At 44.2% G+C, this 17,923-nt stretch overlaps 1 long non-coding RNA gene across 2 annotated transcripts in view; it reads right to left on the bottom strand.

The window, feature by feature from the left end:
- LOC128351114 (uncharacterized) overlaps window positions 1-10,038 on the bottom strand; it is a 60,829-nt gene extending 50,791 nt beyond the window's left edge. Inside the window, exon 1 of one of the 2 annotated variants that reach the window (XR_008319593.1) lies at window positions 9,908-10,038. This is a non-coding gene — a long non-coding RNA (uncharacterized LOC128351114). Of the gene's footprint in view, window positions 1-9,371; window positions 9,462-9,907 lie in introns of those variants that run through there. The other variant, XR_008319592.1, reaches the window with a different exon arrangement.
- Window positions 10,039-17,923: the final 7,885 nt, after the last annotated feature.

The raw sequence follows: 17,923 nt of genomic DNA, 5'->3' as shown, positions 1-17,923 counted from the left end.
TGTAATCATATGATAAGCAGCAGCTGGGTTAGAGGGCGCCCTGTACCCAGCTGCTCAATGAGGTAGGAGGAAAAGCTGACTCAGCTGCTGCTTACCACACGATTGTAAGCTTACCACACAATCCACAAAAGGAGCCTCTGATCTTGTTTTCCCTTTACAGACAATCAACTATTAGGAGCGTGACAGCTCCCAAACTAAGGTAAGAGGCATATCCTATCCTAGTATGGCCTAGTATCTTAGCATATCCTATCCTAGTGTAAACTGTCCTGAGCCACTTTAAGAAGAGCATTATATAAATCAGATAAATCAAATAAATGACTACATAAAATAGTAACCATCATGTGAACCATCCCAGTGGTTAGCACAAAGTCATCTGGTGAACTTGATGACTAAGTGTGAATTTGAACTCGGGTCTCCTTGACATACTGAGTACATTTTAATACCAAGCAAGAGTCTATCTCCTTTCCAAATAAAACTGGCATGATTCACACCTTGTACTAAACATATAAAAATACTTAAGTTCATTTTCATATCATATCACAAAAAGCAGGAGGGGGGAATGCTTCACTCCTGCTAATGTGTTTTGCTTTGGTTTTATAGATGTATATCAAATCACAGGCAAGGTAGAGGAATGGTGACAGAAAGGGCTGTCATTTTGCCAGAAGCATACACACAGCAAGAAAAGTGAGTGCAATTAAATTTCTGATCAGGATAGTATTTTATCTGCTGGTCTGGGGACTATATCAGCAGGGAACACAAAGCATATAGGTGGCAAGGTGCTTTCATTTGGCTATGTTTGGCAGTGGACTCCCATTCCAATAATCGTGGCATACACTGAATCCCTCTTTTTATAAGGGCAAGAGCAGAAAACAAAGAGAGATGTAAGGGGAAAAATTACAACATTTCCCAGGCTAGTCTGAAAAACTGAACTTGGAGATTCCAAAGGGAGACCCTTTCAACTCTCATTTACTAAATAAAATATTTGGGAAAGTGACAGCACTTCTGCCTGTTCTCTGCAGGGAGGAAGGAAAGGTTAATGTTGTGTAGAACATCCTCCTCCTACTTACACTCTAAGCAGGAGGAAATTTAATTTCATAAAGCATCTTTCATCACCAAAGGCTTTTCAGTGTGTAGAGTTATGAGATTCTGAGTATTTTGACCACTACCATTATTGCATTCCCTGTATAAGGGGATTGGCTATCCTTGATTTGAGTCTATCTGACAAGGAAAACTTGCTCAATGAGGTTAAAGTAGTGAGAACCTTTTTGGGGAAAGTGACCATGTAATAATGCTACAACTATTGATCTTGGGGAAAATTACAGTTTTTTATCTTGGGGAAGCTAATGGTGAGCATGGTCAAACAGGAGAGTTGGTCTTGTGGTAACAAGCATGACTTGTCCCCTTAGCTAAGTAGGGTCTGCCCTGGTTGCATATGAATGGGAGACTTGGTGTGTGAGCACTGTAAAATATTCCCCATAGGAGATGGAGCCACTCTGGGAAAAGCAGAAGGTTCCAAGTTCCTTCCCTGTCATCGCCAAGATAGGGCTGAGAGAGATTCCTGCCTGCAGCCTTGGAGAAACTGCTGCCAGTCTGTGAAGACAATACTGAGCTAGATGACCCAATGGTCTGACTCAGTATATGGCAGCTTCCTATGTTCCTATGTACCTTGTATTTCAGGAAAGCTGATTTTGATAAGCTCTGAGAAGTGCTAAGTAGGATTCCATAGCTAATTAAACTAATGAGGAAAGGAGCCCAAGATAGGAATACAGATCCCATTTAAGCATATGAGGAATTCCTCCCCATTATTTTATTTTATTTTTATTTATTTATTTATTTATTTGTTTATATTTAACATATTTTTATACCACCCAAAATGTACATCTCTGAGTGGTTGACAATAAAAATGACAACATAGAAATTAAAACACTGGTTAAAATAAATGACAGCAAAAAGTTAAACATTACAACAATTTAAAACCTTAAAACAATATCTTAAAACAATGCTAAAAGTTTTAAAATTGTATTTAATTAAAAGCCTGGGTGAACAGATGTGTCTTTAAATATTTTTTTAAAAATTGTCAGAGATGGGGAGGCTCTTATTTCAGCAGGGAGCGCATTCCAAAGCTTCGGGGCAGCAGCAGAGAAGGCCCATCCCTGAGTAACCACCAGACGAGCCGGACTTACTATCTTCCTCCACCTGCAAACCTAAGAACACATCTTTTTCATCCTCAAAACATATTTTTCTGCCCTACAAAGTCTTTCCTCTCCTCTTCCAAATTTAAGTGAGGAATTGATCTTCAAGCTTTGTCTTGTTCAAGCTTAACCCTCTGTCTGAACCCTACTAGAAACGAATCCCCTTGATCACAAGGACCCCAGTGGTAAGAGAAGGTAAGTACTACTCCCTCCTTCATATTCTTAAGAAAGGAGTTTTGAACAGTTAAATAGCTGACTAATACAACTAAGACCTGACTTTCTAATAAACTATCTCTAAATACTCTAAACAGCCAACAAAACCAGTTATGAAGGCAGAAAGCCAGCAGGGGAGGGGGCACTTGCCAGTTTATTGCACAGAGTGTGTTATGTATGACTATTTGCTCCATGGGCAGAAATCATGGGTATGTGCTCGGTGCAAGGAGCTCCTGGCTCTCAGTTAAAAGGGACCACTTCTGTGGATGATGAGCCCATATCCTCTCACACAGGGGGGGCCTCAGTGGGGTGGGGGGCCTCCATGTAGTGTGTGATTAGAGGTATAGAGAAATGGGTCTGTGACCCGTATGTTGACCGCATGGTGACTTGCCTGACTGGTGCAAAGGTTGCAGGCATCACATGACATATAGATAGAGTGTTAGGCAGTGCTGGGGAGGAGCCAGCTGTCACGGTGCACATCAGCATCATTGATGTGGAGAAATATAGTTGGGAGGTCCTGGAAGCCAAATGTAAGCTGATAGGTAGCATATTGAAGTCCAGGACCTGCAAGGTAGCATTCTCAGAAATGCTATCTGTTCCATGTGCATGTTCAGTGAGACAAGCAGAGCTGAGGGGTCTCAATGCATGGATGAGATGTTGGTGCCGGGAGGAGGGGTTTATATTTGTTAGGCACTGGGAAACATTTGGGGGCAAGCAAAGCCTGTGCAGAAGGGATGGGTTGCACTTGCACCAAGATGGAACCAGACTGCTGGTGCTTAAAGTCAAAAAGGCCGCAGAGCAGCTTTTAAAATGACGCCTGGGGAATAGCCAACAGGAGCTAGGCAGTATCCGGTTTGACAAATGCCATTCCTTAAGGTGTGAGGGTGTAAAAGATTCAGATAAAACTGAAGGGAACAGAGCAGAACCAGAGCAGATGGAAGGCTGTGCTAGCTGGTCAAAGAGATCAACGAGCCAAAAGAAAGATAGCATACACCAGGTAAGAGATTCAGCATATAGGTGCTTATATGCCAGTGCCAGAAGCCTCTGAGCCAAGATGGGTGAGCTGGAGTGCTTGGTTGCTAACGCAGAAATAGATATAGTGGGCATAACAGAAACATGGTGGAACAGTGAGAACCGGTGGGACACTGTTATCCCTGGATATAAACTCTATAGAAAGGACAGGGAGGGGTGCCTTGGAGGTGAAGTAGCACCATATGTTAAAGAAGAGATAGAATCTAAAAAGGAAACCTAGGAGGACCGGAGTCCTCCACAGAAACCCTGTGGGTGATAATATAAGGCTTGAAAGGGAACATGCTACTGGGGATGTGCTATCGCGCTCTGGATCAAAATGCTGACAGTGACTGGGAGTTGCAGGAGAGAATCAAAGAGGCATCAAGGAGAGGCAGGGCAGTAATAATGGGTAACTTCAATTATGCACACATAGCCTGGGTAAATTCACAGTCATGCAATGACAAAGAGGTCAAATTTCTACGTACACTGAATGACTATGCCCTAGAACAGTTGGTCTTCGAACCAACCAGAGAGAAGGCAACCTTGGATTTAATCCTGAGTGGTACCCAGGACTTTGTGCATGATGTCAGTGTCATGGACCCTTTAGGGGAACAATGACTATAATGTGATCAATTTCAGCAAACATGTGGGGAGAGAATCACCAAAGTAGTCTAACACAGACACTTTGAACTTCAGAAGAGGAAACTTCTCCAAAATGAGGAGTATGGTGAAAAGAAAGCTGAAAGGCAAAATCAGGAGACACATTTTGCTTCAGAATGCATGGAGTTTACTCAAAATCTCAATACTAGAATCCCATTTAGAATGTATACCAAAAAGGAGGAAAGGTACCACTAAGTCCAGGAGGATGCCAGCATGGCTATTAGGTAAAGAAAAGGAAGTCATAAAGGAGAAGAACACTTCCTTTTGAAATTGGAAGGCCTGCCCAAATGAACAGAAAGGAGCACAAACTCTGGCAAAAGAAATGCAAGGTGACAATAAGGAAGGCAAAAAGAGAGTTTGAGGAACATTTAGCCAAAAGCAACAAGGGGGATAACAAAATCTTTAAAGACATCAGGAAACCTGGCAGGGAGGCGATTGGACCATTATACAATGAGGGAGTGAAAGGGATTATTAAGGAGGATATGGAGGTTGCAGAGAAGCTAAGTGAGTTCTTTGCATCTGTCTTCACAGCAGAGGATACTGAGCATATACCTGTTCCTGAACCAGGCTTTTCGGGGATAGAGCCTAAGAACTGAGTCACAAGTTACAAGAGATGATGATCTAAACTGTATGGAAAAATAAAAAAACTAGCAAATCACCAGGGCCAAAACGGCATCCATCCAAGAGTCCTCAAAGAATTCAAATGTGAAAATGCCAACCTCCTTGCAAAAATGTACAACTTATCCCTGAAATCAGGCTCTCTACCAGAGGACTGGATAGTAGGGATCCAGGGGCGATCTGGGAAATTACAGGCCAGTTAATTTAACATCCGTTCCAGACAAATTGATGGAAAGCGTTCTCAACGATAAAATTGTAAAGCACATAGAACAGGCCCTGCTGGGAGAGAGCCCAACAGCCATTCAGTTAAAGCTGCTGTCTAGTTTTATGGGTGACTTCATGACTTTTTTCAAAATTCTTCCTATTTACAGTATTTCAAAACTACTGAGCTAAAAATTCATTTCTGGGCATAAAGTTGGACCACCACCCCTAATTTATGTCAAGTTATTTCTTAAAATTTTAAACAAAATTATAAATTTGTCTAGCTAAATCTATCAATATATTTATTAAAGTTATATTTATTAAAGATAAATCTATCAACATATTTATTAAACCAGCTACAGTGAAACAATTTCCTCTTTGCACCCACACATCTTCATTTTTCTAGAACAATTACAAAAAGCAGGGGTTATTAAGAATCCTTTAACTTGAATTATCCTGGAATAATATTTAACTTGAATTATATTAGAGTTTGGGTTCTGCTTGGAGAAACATACACTATGAGATGCCACATGCAGATTGAGGCAGAGTTGTATGAAAGACTGCCAATCAATGTACTTTTTCAGAATGCAGACACATATCTTACCAGGGTTAAACTAATTCACATTGAATAGAATAACTGTTGTCATAATTGACAATGTATTAGAAGTTGCTTGGTATTGAAGCTCAGCACAAAGCACAATGCAAATATCTCTGTTCCTCTTCATGAACGTTGACTCTGCTAACAGCACATGTTTGCACTGATTGTATTCAGAACTGATGCGCCATATAATTTCCCATCTGTACTTGATTTATAGGCTCTCAAGGAATGTTTGTATTTGGCCTTTGCCTCAGAAAGATCTGTGCAAATATGAGGGAATGATGGCTTGTGCTAACGATGTTCATATCACCTTCAATCCTTATTCCACCTTGGTTATAAAAGTTTCAATCACGAAACTGTGGGAATAAACTACTGATATCAATGTTTTAGACAAAGGTAAGTATATTATTCCAAGTTAGCGTTAAAGAGAATACATAGTACAAGTTCAATTTAGTCCAATATAAACTCTGTCTTATGTTGTATAGTTATCTACAAATATGAATACAAAGGATATTTACATACCACTTTCCAACACAAGTTCCCAAAGTGGCTTATATAGATATAAATAAATAAATATCTCTCTGTCCCCAAAGGGCTCACAATCTAAGACCGCTTGTATACCCATACAAATATGACAGATATTTATATACCACTTTTCAACCCAAGTTTCCAGAGCACTGGTTAGTGCTGGCAGCGAGTGTCCTTTGTCGATGATGATGATGATGACTGATGATGATTTTAACATATTTTATGCGATGTTGGTATGCATTATTGGTTCAGTGTATGTTGTGTCTTTGCAGCGGCTATAAAAGCAGCACTGGAAGTGCTCGGCCTCTTCCTGATGGTTGGCTCTATACAGCCACCATTTCCCCCCCCCTTGGAATTTCATGGGAAATAGCATGATGGCAGGTGTTTTTGTAATTGGCAGCCTCGGGTGCCCGAAGCTGCTGACCATGGAAACACTTGCCATCACACCTAAGGTGTTTGTCTCTTCAGGTGGACATCCTAAGCATGAACTGCATGGGGAGAGGGAGTATGTGACACACCAGGGATCAGACTTCCAGCTGGCTGGACAGTATACATAGGTATGTGTCCCATCTTTTACAGAAGTATTTTACAAGAAGGCTTACAGAAGTCTGAAGAGAGCTATTAGGTAGTATCATTCCAGGAACAAAAAAAGGCACTGAGGTAGACCTGGAATGATACTACCTAATATCCCTCCTCAGACATCATAGCCTTCTTTAAAAGATGGAAGAATCCTAAGCTTTCTAGCACTGCTTCTGCCACTGCCTGCAAAGACACAGAATAATCTGAAAAGAAAAGGCACTGCTGTTGCCACCAATAAACCACCTCTCTCAAAACTTAAGAATTTCTCATCCACCTCTGAAATTTCTCCTCCATTGAATCTTTAAATTCTGTGCTTCTAGGAAACTGCTTCTAGAAGAATTTTCATATTGGCTTTAGTAGAAAAGATTCTCAAGAGATAAAGAAGCTGAAAGCAAGTTAACATATTGAGTCGAGTCTCATGATTGGTGAGACCCACCTTCAGAGGGTTTGCGGGGAGAGTGGGCTTAGCCCGCTCTCCCTGCAGTCGATCCCCAGACAGCCCAGGACGGCTGGATTGGCTGCCCACACAACTGCCGGCTCCGTCACGGAGCTGGTGGGGGCTGCGGGGATTGGGGGCCACACAATCGGGGGATCGGGGGCTGCTAAGGGAGCCTTGTTCCGCTAACCTCGGCTAAGGGGAGGGGGAATTAGGAGAGTTTGCTGTCAGGAACCACACAGCTCCTGTGGCAGCGGGTGATCAGCAAAAAGTGTGCTAGGCTCCTTTAGCCCGCTTTTTGCTGCTCGTGTGAATCGCCTCATTATCTTGGTAATGTGGTTGCCACTGGTTCGGACTACTGGTTCTTCTAGCCAAGTAATGTCTGCTCTGCCTGACAGTGGTTCTCTGTGGTATCAGGTATGAGTATTTCCTGATCATCTTTGGAGATACTTGGGGCTGATTCTGGGACTTTATGCATGTAAAACATGTATTCTTGCTATGGTCCTCCCATATGTGATGGATAAGAGAGAGCCAGCATGGTGTAGTGGTTAGAGTGCTGGACTAGGACCGGGGAGACCCGAGTTCAAATCCCCATTCAACCATAAAACTAGTTGGGTGACTCTGGGCCAGTCACTTCTCTCTCAGCCCAGCCTACTTCACAGGGTTGTTGTGAAAGAGAAACTCAAGTATGTAGTACACCGCTCTGGGCTCCTTGGAGGAAGAGCGGGAGATAAATGTAATAATAATAATAATAAATAATAATAATAATAAATGATGAGTATTTACATACCTCTTTTCAACAAAAGTTCTCAAAGCGGTTTACATAGAATATAACTAAATAAGATGCTTTCCTGTCCCCAAAGGGCTCACAATCTAAAAAATAAACATGACAGACACCAGCAACAGCTACTGGAGGGATGTGTTGGGAATGGATAGGGCCAGTTGCTCTAGCAAAAGGGTATCATTGGTAAGAAATGAGTTGGTAGTCATGGGAGCTTTTGATGCTAGAGTACTGTGAATCCTATCCTTTTTGAAGTTCAAATATTTTAAAATGAGAATGAGGAATGCCACCAAAATATACATTTTAAATATAAAACATTTTTGAATAAAAAAATCTCATATAGTATGAAAATGTATTTTAGGATATCCCATTACATGAACACTGAAATAAATTGTTTCAGTACTGCCACCTCCAGAACAAACCTGGAATGCACAGACTTTACTAGAAATCTACTTCCTCCTAATAAAAGTACTCTGAACCTGCCAAGTCTGCTACTAGCTTTAAGAGATATACAGTAGATTACAGCATCTTTTATTGTTCCAAGGTTGGATGTACCAATAAAACTACTCCACAATTTCATCAGCAAAAGTGGGTTCAATAAAATATAACACCTAAGGCTGCCATCCAGAACCTGTTTTTATGTTCATAAATCCTGCAGAAACCAACATGGCTTCCAAGTATCCAGGTATATACAACCTTAATTTATTCTGTACAGGGGCATAGCAAGGTTGGAGTGGGCCCAGAGACGAGATTTTAAAATGCCCCCCCCACTCAAAGTCCAGGGCCTCCGCACACCCCAGGCCCCCAAGGATTTAAGTCTGATATTCCAAAATAAGTATGCTGCCTGCAAATACATTTCACTGAATACACACACGCACACGTCACAATATATAGTGATATACATTGAGTACTATACATTTGTTTTACTTTTAATGCCTAGAACACACTAGAAAGATGAATTATTAAAATGGGCCCCTCGCTGCAGATTAGCAAAGGAGACTTTCAACCATGCAGGGTGAGCCTATGTTTGTTTTCTCAGAATTCTGAACAAATTCAGTCAAGTTCGATTCCAGAAGGTTTTTCACAGGAGGCTTTTAAAGCCCTTTAACACACATCTCCTCTGGAATGGAGGTGCTGCATTCACATGTTGGCCAGATTTACCCTGCAAGTTATTGGGGAGCAGTTCACACCCAAGAAAAATAAAATAAAATAAAAGCACAAGACATGCTTCACAGTTCTCACTCAGACCTTCTGGGTTGCAAAACAACTTGAACATAAGTGCATTTATAAATGAATGAATGAATGAATAAAATAAATATAATACTGTTTTTTCCAGAAGTTTTTGTAATTTTCTGCCATGAAACAAGCCACTTATAGGACTTTTTAGATAGTTTTTTTTAAGCCAGCAAATTTTCCAAGCTGTTTAAAAATAAATATTCAGAGACTTCTCAGTCCCTCCCCCCCCCATATCAAAGCCCTATGGCAAGCAGATGTCTATATATCCGGGGCGGGGGGGGCAGGGAAGGTAACCACAAAAAGGAGTTCACACTGTACCTGGCAAATGCTGGGCTGGGCAGGGCAGCAAGGGGTCTGCTGCAGAGAACAGTGGTTGCCACTCTGGCTGCCTCCTCCTTCCTGGCTGGCTTGGGCCCTACTGGAGTTCAGGCTTCACTGCGGCCTACACGGAGGCCTCCGTGGAAGCCCCGCCCACCCGCCGATCAGCTGAGAGGCGGAGAAAAGGAGCTCTTTGCAGCTTGTCTGCTGCCTGGATTGCCGGCCAGGAGAACAAGCTGGAGAGACGGCGAACAGGGCAAGTGGCTGAGGGGCCTTGGGGCTGGGCAGGGGGCAATGGGGAGTCACGTGAGGTGCCTCTGGGGGGCCCCTCCAGGCAGTGGGGCCCCCAGACGACTGTCTCCCCTTGCCCGATCATTGTTATGCGCCTGATTCTGTATAAAACTCTGGAAACAGAACTAGATATCAAAGATTATCTAACCTATCCATCTGCAATGGCAGGATTCTACAGACATTTATGAAACCACCCCAAACGTAATCATTCAGAAATAACACATTTATAAATAGCAATCACTCACATTTGCCCTTAAAATGTAGGGCTGTCAGCATTTTGTTTCAACAGTGCTGGCTGACATCCAGACTAAGATTCCACATGCCAAATAATGTTGTGGGCACATAGTAGTGGAGGGGGCAACATTTGCCAATCCTTCCCTCCTTCTGCAGCCCTCTGTGCAACCTGAAAATATTTCCCCGAGGAACTGCAGCCATCAGGGACATATTTGAAGGAGGCACAGAGGGCTTCAGAGCTGTCTCACATTGTGCACCCTCAGTGTTACTCTGGATGTCAGCCATTGCCCCTGGGTGGGGGCCGGAGCTAAGCTTTTGCATTCTTTCTTATCCTTAGACATATATGATACACACATTTGCTTGTCAACCTGGATGGAGAACACTACAACATGCTAATGACTCATGTGGTCATGGATTAGGGATATCTTTCCAAGGGAACAGTTTTAAGACTGTTACTGGTTTTGCCCTGATGCCTTGAAAGTCTGTTTTCAAAATATACAGGTCATTGCTTCATAATTATTCCAAAGGAACTCCTCAAAATAAATGGGTGTGATCTTGTATATCACCTAAAAATAGACTTGGAAAAGAATATTCACCAGTGCATTTAATAGAGTGGATAGAATAATTCTCCAAAATATCCTCTTCAGTTATAATTAATGCTCTGTCGAATATTCTTTTCCAAGTCTAAATTATGCACCAGTCCAGCTGAATGTTAACCCAGGGTCCCTGAATATTATAAGTGCTCTGTCTAAAGCACCATTTGCACTTTAGCAAAACAACTGTATCATAGACCTCTCTATAGAGGAGTCTGCAGCTTTCCCCTTTCAGTGGCTCTAGCATTGCTTTATGACATGGTAGGTTTAGATAACTTATGGTTGGACACATCCTCAGGAACATATTTGTGTTCATCAGAAGCACCTCTTGTGTCAACCACACTTGCTCAGCTACATCAACATTCAGTGTCAAATCCCTGTCCTTGAGAAGACAGGCAGACAGGCATTGTGTCATTAAAAAGCAAGCTTCTGTATGCTTCAAAAGGAAATTAAGGACGGATGTTCACTTGGTTTTAATCAGGGAAGCACCACTGAAGTTCATATAACTATTGCCACTGTGAATGTTAACATCAGTTAAAATTCATGCCTGGCTTTCTCTTTAGAAAATCCCCTTACCTTCTCATAGCTATTTGGTCTGTGACCCCCCCCCCAACTGAACCAAACCAGACCGAACCAAACGGGGGGGGGGGGTCAAGGGGGTTCCAGACCGAACTGGCCCGGTCCTGTTCCATGCACACCCCTAATGTTTAGGGGCCAGCCGGTTCCATGCACACCACTAACATTTAGCAGGAGCAGATTAACTGACCAACCCCAGCACAGCATCCCTCCAATAGCTGTTGTTGGTGTCTACCCTGGTGTTGTTAATGAATAATAATAATAATTAATAATAATTAATAAATTAATATACCCAGTAAATTACTGTTCGGGACAGTGCACAACATCAACAAAACAGATACAATGTAAAATATACACGATAGATTTCCTTAAGTAAAACCAGTTTGTTCATAGATTCCCTTAAGTAAAACCATAAACATATGGACCCCTGCCCAACTCCAGTCATTTGGTGAACTAATTGTTGTCATTAAATGGTAATTATGTGTAGCAAACAGTGGATCTTGTCAGGAACTGAGACCACCATTCACACTGAAAACATCCAGTAAGTAATTGCTATTTTCTTCCTAATTCATTTAATGTAATCAGTATGGCTGAGAACTGGGTTATGGATGGGGATACACATCCAGATATACATTTTAGATGTGCATCGGCTACATAAACAAAGGCTATTTACATGTCCAGATTTTCCTCCAGGTAAGAGGCAGCAGTACTAAATATAAATTATCCATGAAAAAAATTCTGTTTTCTCTAGTGAAATACAAGCCATTATATTATAGTCTTTTCCAAACAGCGATGCTTACATAATGAGCACTTCACCCAAACTATACACTCTTTCTATGGACATTTGCTTTGCCGGAAGCATTTCTAGATGGAGCTTTTTAGCTCGCTTCTCCTCTGGAATGGAGGATGTGCATTCACATATCGGCCAGATTTATCCTGAAGTCCCTGAAAGCTATCAGGGATCACTCCAAGCATGATTTGGGTTTTTCATTGCACATTAGAGCATAGCCTGATTTATGTCCGGAGTAAAAATAAATCAACTTTTGGCATTGTTGTGGGGGGGTGGGCAAATTCGAACTCACAGTAAAGCCTTGCAGAAAAACCTGGGCAAAGCCTGCTGTTTGGAAATGCTCCTGGAAAACTATCATACTAACCATTTGACCTAGATGAAAAGAACCAAAATGACAGCTTATACATTTAACCCCTACATCAGAATACTACTAGCAGAAGTTAGCAAACATGTTTGTACCAATGCCAAATGGTGAATGAACCCAAATGAGAGCCAGCATGGTGTAATGGTTAGAATGTTGGAATAGGACTAGACTAGGACCCGAGTTTAAATCCCCATTCATGCATCAAATACACTGAGTGACTCTAGGCCAGTCACTTATGTCTCAGACTAACCTACCTCACAGAGTTGTTGTGGGGATAAACATAACCATGTATAGCGTTCTAGGCTCCTTGAAGGAAGGGCAGGATAAAAATGTAAAAATGAATTAAAAAATAAATGTAAAATAAAATAATAATTAAAAGAGCTATTAACTACCCAATCCTTACTGGAAGTTTGTTATATACAGAATGTTTTAAAGAAGATTGGAAACCATTTTTGTTGTATCTAAAGAACTATTTTCCTACTATGGACTTTACAGCAGGGTTTGAAATTTAGTAATAACAGCAGGTTGGGTAGATTAAAATTGTGTTTGTAAGGTTTATTTAAATCTATATTTTGAATCATTATTATAGCAAAGGTAAATTTGATAGTTGATTATTCACGAAGAGGTCTGAGCGGGAAGTCCTTTTTGTTTATTTGTGGTGAATGTTAATAAGAATATTGTCAAAATCAATAAAAATTTAATTTGCAAAAAAAAAAAGGAAGTTTGTTATATACTATGATGTTATATTCACAAAGAAGCATGACACTAAACACAGCACATGTTTGTACAATAAACTGAGATGTCCCGCAAAGGGGCATCTTTTAAAATTTATTTATACCCTGTGAAGTAGGTAGGCTGAAAATTGTGGTTCTCTTATATTTAGTAGCAGATAAGACTAAAATATTTGGGTCTACTTAGTTTAGAAAAAAGTGACAAAGCGGAGACATGGCCTAGGTTTATAAAATTATGCGTGGTGTGAAGAGAGTGGATGGAGAGAAGCCCCCCCCCCCATGATCACTAGAAACAGGTTATCCCATGAGACTGATTGCTAGCGAATATGGACTGACAAAAAGAAGTATTTTTTTTTGCACGGTACATAATTCTGTGGAATGCTCTGCCACAGGTTGTTGTGATGGCCACCAACCTGAATGGCTTTGAAAGGGGCTTAGAACATTCATGGAGGACAATCCTATCAGTGGCTACTAGTCTCAATGGCTACAGGCTACCTCCAAGCTCAGAGGCAGGATGCCTCTGAATTCTGGTTGCAGATAAGCAACATCAGGAGTGGAGCCATGCATTTAGCTCCTGTTTGTGAGCATCCCAGAGACATCCGGTAAGTGGCTATGAGAAACAGGATGCTGGACTAATAGGCCTTGGGCCTGATCCAGCAAGACTCTGCTTATGTTCTTACGAAGGATAGCAACTGTTCAAGTCAGCATAGCATTCTTCCCAGTGGCTTGTGCTGGTGTCTCCCTTAGGTTTCTTTTTAGTTTGTAATCCTCTTTTGGACAGAAATCACCATCAGCCAATTACAAAAAGCAGCTTTACTGGGAACAGCCTATATTCTGCAACGATATCTATAACAACAACAACAACATTGACAATAAAATCCAGCCATCCTAGGTCCTTGGGAAGGACTCGAGGTCTGGATAAAACAAACCAGTCAATAACACCTGTCTGACTGTGTAAACAAGAAATAATAATAACTAGCTGAACCCGCACAGAGCATCTGTGCGGTAGTTCACTTCCTTTTTGGGGTTATTTGGGAGAATTTGTTTGGCTGGTCCTCCCACAGCTCTCTCACTCGCTCTGTCCCCCCCACAACAGCTCTCTTGCTTGCTCTGCCCCCCCACACCACCTCTCTCGCTCGCTCTGCCTCTCTCCCCTCTGCGCCTCTCTCGCTCGCTCTGTCTCTCCCCCCGCGCCTCTCTCGCTCGCTCTGTCTCTCCCCCCGTGTCTCTCTTGCTCGCTGTCTCTCCCCCACGCCTCTCTCGTTTGTTCTGTCTCTCCCCCGCGCGCCTCCCTCGCTCGCTCTGTTTGCCCCGCGCCTCCCTCGCTCGCTCTGTCTCTCTCCCCCGCGCCTCTCTCGTGAGCTCTGTCTCTCTCTCCCCCCGCGCCTCTCTCGCGAGCTCTGTCTCTCTTCCCCCGTGCCTCTCTCGCTCACTCTGTCTCTCTTCCCCCCGTGCCTCTCTCGTGAGCTCTGTCTCTCTCCCCCCCGCGCCTCCCTCGCTCACTCTGTCTCTCTTCCCCCCGCGCCTCTCTCGTGAGCTCTGTCTCTCTCCCCCCGTGCCTCCCTCGCTCACTCTTTCTCTCTTCCCCCCGCGCCTCTCTCGCGAGCTCTGTCTCTCTCCCCCCCGTGCCTCTCTCGCTCGCTCTGTCTCTCTTCCCCCGCGCCTCTCTCGTGAGCTCTGTGTCTCTCCCCCCGTGCCTCTCTCGCTCGCTCTGTCTCTCTTCCCCCGCGCCTCTCTCGTGAGCTCTGTGTCTCTCCCCCCGTGCCTCCCTCGCTCGCTCTGTCTCTCTTCCCCCCGCGCCTCTCTCGTGAGCTCTGTCTCTCTCCCCCCATGCCTCCCTCGCTCACTCTGTCTCTCTTCCCCCCGCGCCTCTCTCGTGAGCTCTGTCTCTCTCCCCCCATGCCTCCCTCGCTCACTCTGTCTCTCTTCCCCCCGCGCCTCTCTTGTGAGCTCTGTCTCTCTCCCCCGTGCCTCCCTTGCTCACTCTGTCTCTCTCCCCCCCGCGCCTCTCTCATGAGTTCTGTCTCTCTCCCCCCCGTGCCTCCCTCGCTCACTCTGTCTCTCTCCCCCCCGCGCCTCTCTCGTGAGCTCTGTCTCTCTTCCCCCGTGCCTCTCTCGCTCACTCTGTCTCTCTTCCCCCCCGCGTCTCTCTTGCGAGCTCTGTCTCTCTCCCCCCCATGCCTCTCTCGCTCGCTCTGTCTCTTCCCCTCCCCTCCCCGCACTGAGTTCTTTACCTCTGCTGCCACAGGCCTTACCGGGTGGCGGGTGGCTGCAAAGGTCACCGCCGCCGCCACTCCTCCTCCCAGGCGACGAACAGGGAAGTTTCGCCGCCCGGTTCCCTCCCGCCCTGGCCTCCCACGGGCACCTTGCCTCCATGGGCAAGCTGGCATCCGTGGCCCGCCACCTGGCTTCCACAGGCAAGCCGGGCCCACCGCCGCCTGGCCTCCGTGGGCGGGGCGGGCCCGCCGCCTGGCAGGCCCGCCGCTGGGCCAAGTACCAGCTCCGTGGCCCACCGCTTGCCTCCACAGTACACTCCCCCCAGCCTTCTGCCCCAGTCCGTTCTCCCCCCAAGCCTTCTGCCCCAGTTCCCTCCCCCCCAGCCTTCTGCCCCAGCTTGCTCCCTCCTCCATTTTTCCCTCTTTCTCTCTCATTTTCTCTCTCTCATTCGTGCTTCCGCCCCACCCCGCCGCTTTCTAGGCTACTTGTGTTTTCCCCGCTGGCCGTTGCCGCCACCTCCTTGGGCAGCCAAGCGTTCAGCCGGCTCCTTCCTGCATGGCCCTCCCTCTAGTGAGCGCGAGTCTTCCGAAGCCTAGTCTTCCTTCTTTTCCTTTCCTCCCTAAGCGGCCACTTCCCTTGCCCAGCCAATCCAGAGTCACATCTACAAGAATTAATACAATAGATAAATACATGTACATACTTACTTTTTTCTAACGTATTCCATGTAATCAGTATTTCATTTGTTCACATTACTTTTGTTTGATTGATTAAATGACATCAAGTCGGTGTCGACTCTTAGCGACCACATAGCTAGATTCTCTCCAGGATGATCTGTCTTCAACTTGGCCTTTAAGGTCTCTCAGTGGTGCATTCATTGCTGTCATTCATTTTTGTTTACACATGCCATAAAATGAGATTAGGTCCCGTTACAAATGTAACGTCCCCACCAACTGCATCTAGAAGTAACAGAGTAGAAAGCTGGCAAATAAATCTCTGTTCAAGGATAAATATCACACATGAGACAAAAATACATACTAATACTTCTGCCACTATGCTTACTTTAGCAATGAGATTTCTACACATTTTATAAGCTCTGAGAACAAATGTCGAAAGGTTGACAAAGTCACCATATTTTTAACACCTGTAATGTGAAATTCTAAGCAAATATTTTAGCTCTGCACAAAGTATCAGTATCTGAGCAGCTCTGTGCATAAGGAAATCTGTTTAACTTTCAGTGCTAAAAGAAGAGAGAGCAACCCAAGAGAGAGGGAAAACATATATTGTACTACTGAAGTTTTCTTTCGATTAGATTTTAATAGTTCTTCAAATCAGCACTGGCATATGGACACAAGTAGAAGTTGGCTGCAGGTCTTTCCCAAACCATTCACAACCATTTGTAAAACAAAAAGTGGCTAAGAATCCTGTGTGGCTTTTTTGAAGACAGATATTCAAAGGGCCAAACGACATATTGTGCATGAGAGGGCTGCAGGATAGGCAGTGGGGAAGTCATCAGAAGCGTGCCTTCTCCACAGACAATCCAGCTCCTGGTTCTGGGAGTGTCAAAACATGCAATCCTGCACACCCAGATGGACCAGCAGCGGACCAGTTTGAGGTCTGCTGCTTCCCCTGGCAGTGCAGAGGTGTGGCCATCAGGACCAGTGTTCCTTTTAAGGTATGTACAAGTGTGTGCGCTCACAGTTTTTGATGTCTACTCAGTCAATGTTAGATCCCACTCAGGTTGAATCAGGAAAGTCCCACTCTGAATGCATGTCCATGCACACTGCCTTGATACTGCTGCCCAGAACAAAACTCATTCTGCACACAGATGAAAAAAAAGTGAGTGAGAACACTGGTTGGGATGCATCATCCCGGCCCCCGGAATTTCCACAATGCACTGCATGCGTGTGTGGTGCATTGTGGGGATACCCTCAGGAACGGGTGGAAGTCTGTCAGTGACATTTGATCCAATAAATGGAGCTCACTCCCTTAGCCTCATTTAAGAGGCAGGTTCTGTAGGCGGGCTTGCTGCAGAGGTGCTGCTGGGAGCCTCCCACTGCTTCTCATGTGCAGCCAAGCCTGGGCTTGGCTGCCTTAGTCTGGTCTTGACTGCATATAAGAAGAGAGGAGAGCTACATATATGTTGCATATAAGTTGGAGAGAAGAGCTGGTCTTGTGGTAGCAAGCATGACGTGTCCCCTTAGTTAAGCAGGATCCGCCCCATTGCATATGAAAGGGAGTCTTGAAGTGTGAGCACTGTAAGACCCTTAGGGGATGGAGCCACTCTGGGAAGAGCTGAAGGTTTCGAGTTCCCTCCCTGGCTTCTTCAAGATGGGGCTGAGAGAGATTCCTGCCTGCAACCTTGGAGAAGCTGCTGCCAGTCTGTGAAGACAATACTGAGCTAGATAGACCAATGGTCTGACTCAGCATATGGCAGCTTCCTATGATCCTGAGAACAACCTCATTATATTAGTTTGCCCTGTTTTCCATTAAGAAAAATAACAACTGAAAGCAGGAGAGACACTAATCAGGACTGAGACCATGGCATGGGTGAAGGGTTGTTGTTTTTAATTCTTTCCACCCATGCTATGGTTTCAACAAAATTCACTCACCATCCCACCCTGCCACCCCCACATTGACATTAGCATTGACAAATCTGTTTTCACTCAACTGGGGTTTCTTGTGTTGAGTCTGGTATGAGCTAGAAAGTGAAAAACTAGCATGTTGTATTATACCAAGTATCTTCTATGTTTTGTTGT

This window comes from Hemicordylus capensis, chromosome 3 (assembly GCF_027244095.1).
Source record: "Hemicordylus capensis ecotype Gifberg chromosome 3, rHemCap1.1.pri, whole genome shotgun sequence".
Classification (NCBI taxonomy): domain Eukaryota; kingdom Metazoa; phylum Chordata; class Lepidosauria; order Squamata; family Cordylidae; genus Hemicordylus; species Hemicordylus capensis.
The sequence above is the reverse complement of the archived record's forward strand: the minus strand, read 5'-3'. Positions and strand labels throughout refer to the sequence as shown.